The following is a 7,918-nucleotide window of genomic DNA, read 5'->3' on the forward strand; positions in this document are numbered from 1 at the left end:
CCAAGGGACTTTGAAGAGTCTTATTTAGCATCACAATTCAAATGCATCAGTTCTTCGGCTCTCAGCCTTCTTTATAGTCCGACTTTCATATCCATACATGACTACTGGGAAAACCACAGCTTTGACTAGACGGATCTTTGTTGGCAAAGTAATGTCTTTGCTTTTTAATATGTGGTTTAGGTTTGTCATAGCTTTTCTTCCAAGGAGCGAGTGTCTTTTAATTTCACAGCTGCAGTCACCGTACACAATGATTTTGGAGCCCAAGAAAATAAAATTTCACTGCTTCTACTTTTTCCTCTTCTATTTGCCAGGAAGTGATGGCACTGGATGCCATGATGTTAGTTTTTTGAATGCTGAATTTTAAGCCAACATAAGCTTTTTCAAGCTCCTCTTTCACCCTCACCAGATGTCCTTTCCTATAACTCCTATGGCTTTTTCCATCTATTCTTTTAGTAAGATTTTCTTTGCTTCATAAAGTGTTTGGCATTCAAATTCTTTCCTGCTTTCTTCCTTTTTCACTTAATGAAAGTTTACTCAGTTCTTTGGAAATTGCTAGCAGAAATACAATAACTCTTCTCTTTCTATGTGTAAATAAAAGGTTGCCTGACTCAACCACCTGTGTACACAATCCCAAATCTTAAAATTTTAGGACTTAGATATCCAGTGGATGCTTCATTGATAATACATAGGCAAAGCTTATAAGAATAAACATTATTTGTATTGTTTGTTAATGTTCAGTCATAATTAGGCTTAATAAGTCCCTAAATAAGGAAGTTTTCCAAAGAGAGCTACATCGGAAATTCCAACTTAATTTGTTGGCAAAGTAATGTTTAGAATGACTGTATCAATCATATAGAAAAAATGAGGATCAGGTTTTTCTCTTAGCTAATAAAAATGTTATATTTTCAGCTTAAATGAATTTTCCTTTCTACTTACCTTTTTTTTTTTTTTCAATGTTTAGGGAACAAGTTTAACATCCTGCCATTTACCGTTTCAAACCAGTTTCATAGATCAGCCTTATTTCTTGGTACAAATAAGTGAGTGCCATTAAATGAATCCTGTGTTCAGACTTCAAAGCAATCAAACTTGACAACGATTGCAGCTGCTCACTGTCCATAGCTGACCTTACAATACTGGGTAATAATGGATACCATTTAATGGACTTTTAATTTTCCTATATTTTAAGGAGTTATAAGGACTAAAACAAGGAAGGCAAAGAATTATAGTATTCCAGAATTTAGAAAAATACATAATTAAGTGTGAAATACTCAGTTATAAGTAGAATTAAATCTTCTGCTGAATATGTTAACAATAGATTTTTCATTCAGTAATTTAATATAAATTCCTGAATCTTTTTAGAGTAGGATGTATCTTTGCCTTTATTTTTTAAAACTATATACATTGGAGAAATTTAACAACACTTGAGGCAACAAACCATGATCATTATAAACATAAGTTCAGATCTTTCTTAGGAAATTGTTGTGCAAAATCCAGATGATCATCATATAAGACCCACTGAAAGACTGTTAGATGTAACAAGATAATTTAGAAAGGAGACTTGTTGCAAAATAAATATCAAAATCAGTAATATTTCCATAGAAGTGTACTAATCAAAAAAATAATGGAAAAATTATTCTTCCATTCATGTTAACAACAAATACATATAAAAGAGTCAGAAATGAATACAACAAGCAAGACACAGGCATTTATGAAGAAAAGCAGAAAACTTCCCCAAGGAATATGAAAGAAGACTAGAAAATAACTGACTTATTTCTGGCTGGTGATATCTAATAGTCAATATTTCCTGATTTAATATGTGGATTGATGTAATTTTTATCACACTTAAAATGGAATTTTATTTATGTCTTTACAAAGTAATTTTAAGTTCACCACAAAGAACAATGAGCTTGCAAAACCTCTGTGTACGCTCATGAGTGCACATGTGTGTGTGTATAGAGATAGAGAATTGAATTTTTATATTTAAAGTATGTCTTATAAAGCTAAAGCAATTAACAAAATATACTATGCTAAGCCAATTCAGTTGCATCTAACTCTTTGCCACCCTATGTACTGTGGCCCGCCAGGCTCCTCTGTCCATGGGATACTCCAAGCAAGAATACTAGAATGGGTTGCCATTTCCTTCTCCAGAAGCAAATATTCTAGTGCAGTGTTATAGAGACTGAACAATGACTACATTAGAAAGTCACCAATCTACACACTTTATGTAAGAATTAATATATGGTAAAGGTAGTATTTTGAATCAGGAAATAGCAAACTACTCACTAAATTGTACTGGCACAATTCAAAAAGGTTACCATTATCCTCATTTTCAAATGGGGGAACCAAAGCACAGAGAAGTTAGGTAACCTGCTTAAAGTCACACAGCTAGCATACAGTAGATTTAGGACTCAAACTCAAGCAGATTGACTCCAGAACCCATGGTTTTGCTATTACACTGTCTCTTCCTAATACTTGACTTTTCTAACAACCTTATTTTAGAAATAAGAAAACTGAAGAACAGGAAAATAAAGGAACCCCCTAAAATCATGTATCTGAAGTATTCCAGAAATAGTTTTGGAATTTGAATTCAGACCATCAAGATAGTTATATAATTTTTCAGAATATTTTGTACTCATTAAATCTGAGTTTTTAAAAAGTCTAGCTCTTTTAAAGTGGTCATATCATTTTTCTAAAATAGTTTCATCAATTACATAAGCTATCAAATGTAGTGTTATTTCTAGTGTTTGGATAAGAAACTGTGAGAAAGAAGAGGTGTCTCTCATCAAATATTACCTTCCAAAAATAATTCTATTTGTCTGTGTATTTGTGTAGGCATCTGTCTATCTGTACACCTACTTACCTATTTGGGGCTTCCCTGGTGGCTCAATGGTAAAGAATCCTCTTGCCAAGCAAGAAACACTGGTCCAGTTCGGGAAGATTCCCTGGAGAAGGAAATGGCTACCCACTCCAGTGTTCTTGCCTGGGACATCCCATGATAGAGGAGCCTGGCGGGCTGTAGTCCATGGGGTCACAACGAGTCAGACACGGCTTGGCGACTAAACAACAACAGCCTAGCTATCTACCCACCTACCCATCTTTATCAGTAAATTGTGCACAAAACTAACATCTAATCAGTTTAAAGAGAGTTAATTCTTTGACTATGGGTAAAATGTTCTGTTTTTCATTATCTAGTTTTAGTTAATATATGGTAAGCCGCTTCAGTCATTCAAATAAATATCCCAAACTTCTACCCAAAGGCTGGTTAATTTTAAATACTGAATAAGTTTTTAAGTACAAATGAGATATTTTGGCAAAATATGTTTCTCTCATTCAGTCCCTTCTCAGTTTAAACATAGCATTTACTTCTAAATTACTACAGAATTTTGGTGTGACTTCATGAAAAAATATTCCATAGGGCAACCCTTGTTTTGCCTTCTCCAAAGCGTTAAACATCTTGAATTCAAATTCTTGGCTAAAAGTTAATTTTTTAAGAAACTACATGTATTTATGTCTATCTAACAGAAAGATTTTGAGGACATATTATGCACCAGGCATGTTGCTGGATCCTAAGGATAAGAAAAGACATATAATGAGATCTCTGATCATTAGAAGCCCACAGAGCACAAAGGCTGGTGATATTCACATTCAATGAGAGAGCACATGAGAATATTTAGTTCAGTGTTCGCTGCATACAAGGCATTCAGTGTGTCATAAGAAATAATCAGAGTATAACACAGTAATGATTACCTTATGGACTTATACAGAAATTACATTCAGCATCCTCTTGGTATTTGAAATTATTTTCCAGAACACAAAATTCCAAGAGATTAAACTAAAAAATGTTTTGATTTCAAGAAATATTATCTCTTATATCTACATGCATCTGACATATCAATTTTAATACACTATAACACATTTAGGGGAGAAAAACAATTAATGCCATATTCAGTGAAAGGCAGCTGATTGTTAGAAGCAAACTCAGAGTAACCTCAATTATTTTAGCTATTTCGCTTTTATCCTAATGCTAATATGTGAACTGAATTGTTTTAAATGGTTTGAAAGCAAAGAGGTGATTGTTTTGCCACGGATTCAGGGAATCACGGTTTATTGGCCAAGTCACTGACCTTCCAAGATCCTGAGCTAAAATCCCATTAGCACAAGTTGTTTTAATGTGAACTTGATACAGTAACTCCAAACCTGAGAGAGGAGATGTGAAAGGCACCTTTCTAAAAAACAATTGATTTGCTTCATTTCATTGAAATGGCTAATGCTTTGATGGTTCATATTTACAATGGCTTGTCCTGCTCTTCAAAGGAGTTGATATGTTGGAGTCTTTAACACCATAAACTTGATCAGAACTTCCTCAGCAATAAACAGACTGAATGGAAGGGGAGTGCCCCTCCTCACCCGGCCTCTGGAGCGCATTTGCTTACCAATTTGTAGCTAAAGACATTGAGAATGGTGTTCTTCATGCTCAACTGCTCCAGGTAGTTGAAAAGAGTTCTGGGAAACTCAATATGCAAACTGGTTTGGAAGCCTGAAAGATTGCAAAGAGAAGAACATTTGACCTTCCTTAGTAAAAGGCTGTTGCTCAGTTATAGTCACTCTTATGTATGGAATTTTGGTAGTGTTCATAAAACCCACAGAGAAAGTCTATTTCCCTGTAAGTTGCTTCGTAAACAACTCAGAAAACCAACAAGCTGGGATGCTAGTTTATACGTTTTTTCTTTAAATGCCAGAGATGTGTCAAACTTCACAGAGACTTGTGTTGAATCCCACAGTTGTTAAGGACAAGAGACACGGAGAACGCTGAGGCTGAAACGTGTGTGTGTGTGTGTGTGTGTGTGTGTGTGTGTGTGTGAACTCAGGTGTGGCTTACTATAGCCACCAGGGTCCTCTGTCCTTGGGATTTCCCAGGCACACTGGAGTGGGTTGCCGTTTCCTACTCCAGGGGATCTTCCCAACCCAGGCATCAAACCCTCGTCTCTTGTGTCTCCTGCATTGACAGGCAGAGTCTTTACCGTTGCGCTGCCTTAGCAGCTTAGCAGCTACTAAAGGGCCTGACTATGTTGCTTTGTTTATTCTTTTCAATTCCACTCTTTTGGAGATGCCAGGGTCAGTGCAATTTTTTTTTTACCCCATTTTTAGTGTATTTCTTTGGCAATTACCTATTTCTTTTCATAATGAAAAATAACTTCACTCATAAGTTCATCATAAAAATGATAGTGAGGGACTTCGCTGGCAGTCCAGTGGTTAAGACTCAGTGCTTCCATCATAAAGGACATGAGTTCAATCCCTGGTCAGGAAACTAAGATCCAGCATGCTGCTTGGCCAAAAAAAAAAAAAAATGATAGCAATCATAGAAATACCATGATTAAAGGTAATAGTCATTTGTGCAGGAGATAAAAAATGAGATAAAATGATTTTACTTATGGATTTCTTTACTTTTAATTTCAGTAAAAATAAGCAGCTAGAGATTGTGTAACTCATTTGGAAAACAAATCTAATCTTGTAAGATGGATCAAAAGCTATGATATGAAGTCATTCATTACCATGGGAACATTACCAAAGAGGAGTTATATCTACTAAAAAGCAAAATCACTGTTTAAATAAAATTAAGCCATAAAGTTGGAAACTTATTTCATTATTTCAATGAATGTTATGTATATACATATATGTATGTATATATTTAAGAATAACAAGTGTTGCTTTCCTATGTATCCAATATCCCAACTGTGTATCCTATGTATCCAATATTAATTGTCCAGCAATTTATAAAATCAAAAAATTAAAAATCTTATGTTAAAATGCTTTAATGTGTACTATTATATGTATTGATCAAAATGTGCAAATAATTTCTCCCTCAATTTTCTTGTTTGGGAGCTTAACTGCCAATTAAATGAGCAAATACGTAAATAAAAAGTTAAAAGGATAATTAATTAAAACTAAAGTATCCATAGTGATTTAGTAATCCAAGTATTTCAGAATATGTAGACACAGACAAATAATATTAATATAATGAAAACTTAATCTGAGGTCTCCAACTATTTATCTATTGTATGTATATGTGTATTTATCTACTTTGTATCTCTCAACTTGATAAGTAATAATTTGACAGAAAAATCATGGAAATCCTCTTTCATTTCAACAATGGTTTCTACTCTCAGCAAAAATGCTCAAGAAAATTCTAAATACACTTCTGAGTATTTCCCAGGCTTGCCAATCCACACTTCAGGAGTTAGTTATTTCTCCTGTGTCTGTCTCAACTAGAAAATTAGGCTAAAATCCTTCCTTCTCCAGCAATAACTTGTATAAAATTCTCCAGTTAAAAATTACATATCAGCACAAAATAATGCCAGTTCTCTTTTTTGTTTGAAGAAGAATTCATATGAAACTCAGTCTTCACAGTTGCGAATGAAAGATGGAAATTTAAAGAGAGTAGTAACCTATAGCTGTGAAATCCCAGAGGCAATGAAATCCAATCAGACAAGGGAAGAGTTAAAATATGAGAACTCTCCAAAGCTTAGATGACTTTGGAAACACAGATCAAAAACAAAGAGACGGAAAGTATAATTAACTCCATTACTGCTCAGTCAAATGAAAACAGCCATGACATTCTTTCTTATTTATGACACCAGCAAATAGCTCAATTCCACCCTGGATATTGCTGTAGGACAGCACTGGTTCCACAGCAGGTGAAACAGAAACAAGCTGCTAAAATTTATGTCACTAGATCATCTTATAGATAGAAGATTTATGCAGAAGTCCCATAAAAAATAAGTAGCTTTTGTATCTTCTTATAACAATTCTTGTTCTCGAGCAAACCAAAGTCTATACATGGAAAGCTGTGATTTTCTCAAGTGCACTTAGAATTATGAAAAGCCTATTTGCTTAAATATATATTTTTTCTCAGATACTGGGATTTACCAACAATGGTAATAAAATTTTTGCATCATCGAGCCATCTGTTAACATTTATGAAATATTTTCATTTCTGAGTTGTGCTCCTTAGCACATTGGAAGATTCTTCAATGTGGTATATAATCACCACCGAACAGAAGGTCTAACAGGAGGAAGGACGAAGGGAATATTCAGGTCACTCACAGCGTTTCTTCCTGGGACGTCTTCTGTACCTCCATTATTAAGTTCTGGCCAGATCTTACCTTCTTGATCACTTTGGTATTTCCACTGCTTACATGAGTGCTCATTTGTGTCCAGCTCTGCAACCCAGTGGACTGTAGCTCACCAGTCTCCTTGGTCCATGGGATTTTCCAGGCAAGAGTGCTGGAGTGGTTGCCATTTCCTTCTCCAGGGGATCTTCTCAACCCAAGGAGCAAATCTGTGTCTCCTGCATTGGCAGGCGGATTCTTTACCTCCTGGGAAGTTAGGATAGTATATGTTAATAGCATGTAAGAGGTATTTGTCTACAAAGAATTTCACTGTGCATATTCTACTCAGATTCTCTTATATTTTTTTCTATCTATCTTAAGTGCCTAGGACAGTTACCTTATTTACAATAGATGTAAAATGTTTAGGTGATTGCCTGATTTCCTGAGTTAAATACTTTTACAGAGATCTTAAATCTTTTCCTCACTGCTGTGGGAATATGAATGGTTACAATCCATTTGGATAGCAATCTGTTTTTTACACTTATGGTCAAAAATATTCAATGACAGCACGTAGTTTGTTAAAACAAAAAAAAAAGATTAGAATGGATACATAGTGGTATATTCATAGAAGGCAATGTTGTAGACCAGTGAAAAAGTATCAACTAGCCCTCTACAGGTTACCACCCAGACTCTCTCAAATAGGATGTTGGGAGTATAAAAAAAAAATCATTTATTTAAAAGTTTTAAAGCATGAAAGCAATACTATCTATTTCATTATACACCACACACTGCAATTATTTTTTAAATGCA

This window comes from Bos indicus, chromosome 16 (assembly GCF_029378745.1).
Source record: "Bos indicus isolate NIAB-ARS_2022 breed Sahiwal x Tharparkar chromosome 16, NIAB-ARS_B.indTharparkar_mat_pri_1.0, whole genome shotgun sequence".
NCBI lineage: Eukaryota > Metazoa > Chordata > Mammalia > Artiodactyla > Bovidae > Bos > Bos indicus.